General features: G+C 45.9%; 1 pseudogene; it reads right to left on the bottom strand.

Moving 5' to 3' along the window:
- Positions 1-649: 649 nt before the first annotated feature.
- On the bottom strand, positions 650-2,799 carry LOC148045465 (E3 SUMO-protein ligase KIAA1586 pseudogene; annotated as a pseudogene).
- Positions 2,800-5,697: the final 2,898 nt, after the last annotated feature.

Below are 5,697 nucleotides of genomic sequence, written 5' to 3'. Positions count from 1 at the left end.
AGGAGGAAGACAACACAGAGCACACCACACCCAGCAATAAAGACAGGTACTTACAGGGGAAGCATCTCTGGCTTGCCGGTCTTCTGCACACCACCGTATTACATCTGGGCTGATTGGCTTTGCTTGGCTTCAAATACCTGCACAAAGGACAGACACGGAAAGAAACACCTTAATTGCTGGCACTTCACTATCTCAAGGAGGAAGACAACACAGAGCACACCACACCCAGCAATAAAGACAGGTACTTACAGGGGAAGCATCTCTGGCTTGCCGGTCTTCTGCACACCACCGTATTACATCTGGGCTGATTGGCTTTGCTTGGCTTCAAATACCTGCACAAAGGACAGACACGGAAAGAAACACCTTAATTGCTGGCACTTCACTATCTCAAGGAGGAAGACAACACAGAGCACACCACACCCAGCAATAAAGACAGGTACTTACAGGGGAAGCATCTCTGGCTTGCCGGTCTTCTGCACACCACCGTATTACATCTGGGCTGATTGGCTTTGCTTGGCTTCAAATACCTGCACAAAGGACAGACACGGAAAGAAACACCTTAATTGCTGGCACTTCACTATCTCAAGGAGGAAGACAACACAGAGCACACCACACCCAGCAATAAAGACAGGTACTTACAGGGGAAGCATCTCTGGCTTGCCGGTCTTCTGCACACCACCGTATTACATCTGGGCTGATTGGCTTTGCTTGGCTCCAAATACCTGCACAAAGGACAGACACGGAAAGAAACGCCTTAATTGCTGGCACTTACACCTTACATAAGAATAACACAATGAAAGAGATACACTCAAGTACTTACTTGTCTTACTGCTTTTCTGGTTGTTGATATCTCCATATTGTTCTTAGGCTTCCCGATTCCTCTGTTGCAGCTTTCTTCTTCTTTACGCGTGGATCATCAGCCGTGTGGTGGTGCGCTCTGAGCCAAACTTTCACAGTAGGAATTGGATCCCATCTCTCAACAGGTATGCCAACAACACTTATCACCATCTGGTTACTGATGTTTGGAATGCTTAGGCTTGTTCTTTGGTGTGAACATATGAGGTTCATTTTTGAGAACCCCCTTTCCGCCTCTGCTGAACTCACAGCAATTGTCCTGACAATGTCTCTAGCTCTTCTGACAGTGTCAGGAATTTTGTAGTTCTTTGGATTTTTCAGCACATTTTCCAAAAAATCCCTGTAGTCGTTCAAATCAATTTCATAATTAAAAACGCGGCGAAATTCAACCAATGCTTCCTCTCCATCAGCCCATGGAACGACTACATCTTTCATGTCCCAGCTATCTGGCTCCAAATAGGTGATAAAGTGTAACTTTTGTGCTGCTGGCAATAGGCTACCTGTTCTTAGATGGTCGCAATCCATCAGCCTTTTCTTTAAGTTGGTGATGATGCTTTCCAAAAGTTTTTCACGGGGAAGGGCAACAAACCGTTGATTTGGAGCTAAATTCATGTTTTGGTAGGCTTGTGTTTTTAACAATTTCTCAAGTTCATTCTCATATTCGCCCTTTCTCTGTAGTAGCACTTCAACACCATCGATTGCTCGCAACACTAGCTTTTCGGCCACGATGATGTTTGTTGCTCTCTCCTGTAGGGAATTTGACAGGGCAGCAATCTGACGTAGGATGTCAATCATCAGGGCCAAATCCTGCAAAAAATTTAAATTTTGAAAGCGGGAAGCCATGCCTGGGAACCTTTCGTTGCCTTGAAAAAACTGATATAGCGCTGGATAAGCACGCCACACAGCCATGGTTGCCCTTAAACTACAGGCAGCCCATCTTGGTCCCAAAACTCTGCCAATCTTCACTATTTCGATGCCCAATTGCTCAGAAATGACGAATAGGTCCCTCTGGCTCTTGCAGGATTTGTGGAAGATGGTGTGCACTTTATCCAGGAAGATCTTGAAGTGGTTGACCTGCTTCACTTCTCTTATTGCATCATCCAGCACAAGTTGCAGGCGGTGGTTCAAGCAGTGCCAGATGATGATGCTTGGGAATTCTTGAGTTATTCTGGCGCTGACTCCAGATTTTCTTCCAAGCATAACGTTGGCGCCATCGGAGCAGAAAGCGATTAAGTTCTTCCGTAGATATTCGGTGGTGAATCCAACTTTGTGCAAGCTTTCCATTGCTGCGGAATATATGGTCTCCGCATCTTGTCTCTCTAATTCCAGAAGCTCAACGAAGATGGTTGCTGGGCATTCTGGATCCTCAACTCTAACAAAAACTATCAGCACTGCTGTCATTGAAAGTGTTGAGGCTTCATCAATTATTAGGCACACCTTTCGATTATTTGCAATAATCGTTGAAAACACGGTGGTCTTGATCTGTTTCGCAATGAAGTCCATAATTTTTACTGCAGTTCTTCGTGAATGCAAGCCAACTCCAACATCCACTCCAAGCGTATTCAGCAAATTCACTTGCGCTTCGATGTCTGAGAATGGATTACATCTCTGCGCCAGATCGTAAACGGTGGAAAATATTGTGCAGGTACTGGATAAATGTTTCTCAGTTGACTTATCCAGGGATTTGGTGAAAGCTTCCTGCTCCTGTTGCTTACTGGTCTCCACGCAAATAAGGTGTGCCTTTGACTGAAAATGTTCCCTTAATTTTTTTCTCAGCGATGCTTGTTGTACATCCTTGCTTTTCCCTGATGTTGACACCTGGAAATGTTTCCACTCTTTGGAAACATGAATACCTTTCTCCAACGCGAACATGGGTTTTGCACAGTATGCACAACCCAGCTTCTTGTTGGATACTTCCAGTCCATCAAACCTCTCCTTGAAGTTTGTGTATTGCTGCAAATTCCAGCAGTCAGGAAGTTGTAAAACTGCAGTGGAGTCGATGGAATGGCTGCTTTCTCCGACCTCAACTGGTGGTAGTGGTTGTGCTGGCGGTGCTGGTGCGGCTGGTGGTGCTGGTGCAGCTGGTGGTGCTGGTGCAGCTGGTGCGGCTGGTGCAGCTGGTGCAGCTAGTGGTGCTGGTGCAGCTGGTGGAGCTGGTGCAGCTGGTGGTGCTGGTGCGGCTGGCGGTGCTGGTGCAGCTAGTGGTGCTGGTGCAGCTAGTGGTGCTGGTGGTGCTGGTGCAGCTGGTGCGGCTGGTGCAGCTGGTGCAGCTAGTGGTGCTGGTGCAGCTAGTGGTGCTGGTGCAGCTGGTGGTGCTGGTGCAGCTGGTGGTGCTGGCGGTGCTGGTGCAGCTGGCGGTGCTGGTGACTGCTTTGGATCAGCTGATTCATCAACTCTTGGCTTTTTGCAGAAGAAAGCGGTCAAACTCTGTTGCCTCTTCTTCATTGTGCTAAGTAGATGTAACTGCTGCCAAAGAAATAAAACAATATTGGACTCAATTGTGGTTGTAAGTTGAGGACTCTGTAGGTAACAAGAAGGGACCTCTGCTTTCAACCAACAATGTACAGTCTTTTCAGGAAGGATGAGAAACAGGAAAGATATAAACAAACAGGAAAGATATAGTCTTTCATCCAAGAAGATAGTTCAAGAATGAATGTCATATTCCCAGAGCAATACAGATTTCCTTTTTCTGAAATTTAGTTCTCAGTTCCAAAAGACAGGAATATATGAATGCATATGAAATTATGAATTAGTACTTAGGTCGGTCCAAGAAGCTATTCAGAAGTTAGTGGTTAGAAGAGCAATCGTAAAGGTAGATTACGTGGGATGTGTTTGCACAACAGTGGAAAAACAGAGATATGTAAATGAATAAATATTACAATGTGCAGGAATAAATAAATTGACAATTAAAATCAAGAAGGCTTTGAATACTTTTTCACGTGGGATTGGTTTTAGCTATTGCCAACTAACGGAAACAGGAATTAGAAAGCCAAAAGTATGAAAGAAAAGACCAATTATGTAAAGAAAGGTCCCTAAAATGTATAAGGAAATATTACTAGATTATTAATGCGTAGATAACTGTGGGACATTACACACACACACACACACAAACTATGATGGAAAACACAAAAAAATAAGAACAACCCCCCCCCCCCCAAGACTGCGAATGAAACCAGGTTTTTTTTCCCTAAGCCTAAGGACAGGAAAGACAAAGCCACTGGAATAAAAACCATCAAGGCATTGCGGGCAATTTTAAAGGACAGGCATTCACAGAACCATCAACCACCTCAGAATTACCTAAACAATGAGGGTGAAACACACTAAATCTGATTTTCTAGGATACATACACTTAGCAACCATGTTTCACACTTAGCGACCATTTTCACACTTAGCGACCGTTGCAGCATTCTCATGGCCACGCGATCAAAGTTTTGATGCTTGGCAACAGATTCGTATTTATGCTGGTTTCAGTGTCCTGGGGTCCTGTAATTGCCTTTTGTGACCTTTTGACAAAGTCAAATGGGGAAACCAGATTCACTTACTTATGTTAGTAACTTGTCAGCTGCAGTTATTCACTTAAGAACTGTGGCCAGAAAGGTGGTATAGTGACCAAAGTTACAATGGCATTGAAAACAGTGACTGATGACCATGTTTCACACTTAGCGACCATTTTCACACTTAGCGACCGTTGCAGCATTCTCATGGCCACGCGATCAAAATTTTGATGTTAGATCCCAAGGTTTCAGTAAACTATTCAATCATAATTAGTTTCATGCATTAGGATTATTTCAAAGCACAAGCAATAATTCATATTTCATTTCAAACTATGCCAACACACAATAACATAAATGAAACCATTACTAATATTCCACACACAATAAGTTACAATAAAACTATTATAAAAAATTCAATGCACAATACATTTCAAAGTATTGAGTGAAGAATACTTTAAAAAGGTTTATTTTAATTTATTTTGGATAGAATCTTTTTTTAAATCGTCTAAGACGATTTAAAAAAATATTATATCCAAAATAAATTAAAGTAAACCATTTTAAAGTATTCTACACTCAATACTTATATGTAAAACTATTATAAAAAATTCTATGCATTAAATAAAATATTTTAAAATACATTAAAATAATAATTAAATAAAACCGGGCCACTTACCAGCAGCAGGCAGAATCAGCAGCACTCCGATGCGATGGATGGATCCTCGTCGCGATGGCAGGCAGCAGGAACAGGTAAGAAACCTGACTGGAGGGACAAGGCTAGGTAAAGTCACTTAGGTTGCCTGGCATGCTTAGCAAGCCAGGCGAGGGTAGAGGGGGGGTGGGGGGCTTGCTTCCCTAGCGAAAACTAGACGGTCGCAGCCACGGCCACGCGTAGTACGCGAGGCCGCGGCTTTTGCAGGGGAAGGCCTGGAGGACTTCCCTTTCGCAAGCGAGGCCGCGGCGGCGCCGGCGCCGGCCGCACCACGCGGAGGCGGCCGGCCGCACCACGCGGAGGCGGCCATGCGTAGTACGCGAGGCCGCGGCTTTTGCAGGGGAAGGCCTGAAGGACTTCCCTTTCGCAAGCGAGGCCCCGGCGGCGCCGGCGCCGCCGCACCACGCGGAGGCGGCCATGCGTAGTACGCGAGGCCGCGGCTTTTGCAGGGGAAGGCCTGGAGGACTTCCCTTTCGCAAGCGAGGCCCCGGCGGCGCCGGCGCCGGCCGCACCACGCGGAGGCGGCCATGCGTAGTACGCGAGGCCGTGGCTTTTGCAGGGGAAGGCCTGGAGGACTTCCCTTTCGCAAGCGAGGCCGCGGCGGCGCCGGCGCCGCCCGCACCACGCGGAGACGGCCAC

Source organism: Thamnophis sirtalis, unplaced genomic scaffold (assembly GCF_051295495.1).
Source record: "Thamnophis sirtalis isolate CommonGarterSnake01/CBP01778 unplaced genomic scaffold, rThaSir2_p1.2 scaffold_5, whole genome shotgun sequence".
Classification (NCBI taxonomy): Eukaryota; Metazoa; Chordata; class Lepidosauria; order Squamata; family Natricidae; genus Thamnophis; species Thamnophis sirtalis.
Note: the sequence above shows the minus strand (reverse complement) of the source record. Positions and strands in the feature narration are given on the sequence as shown.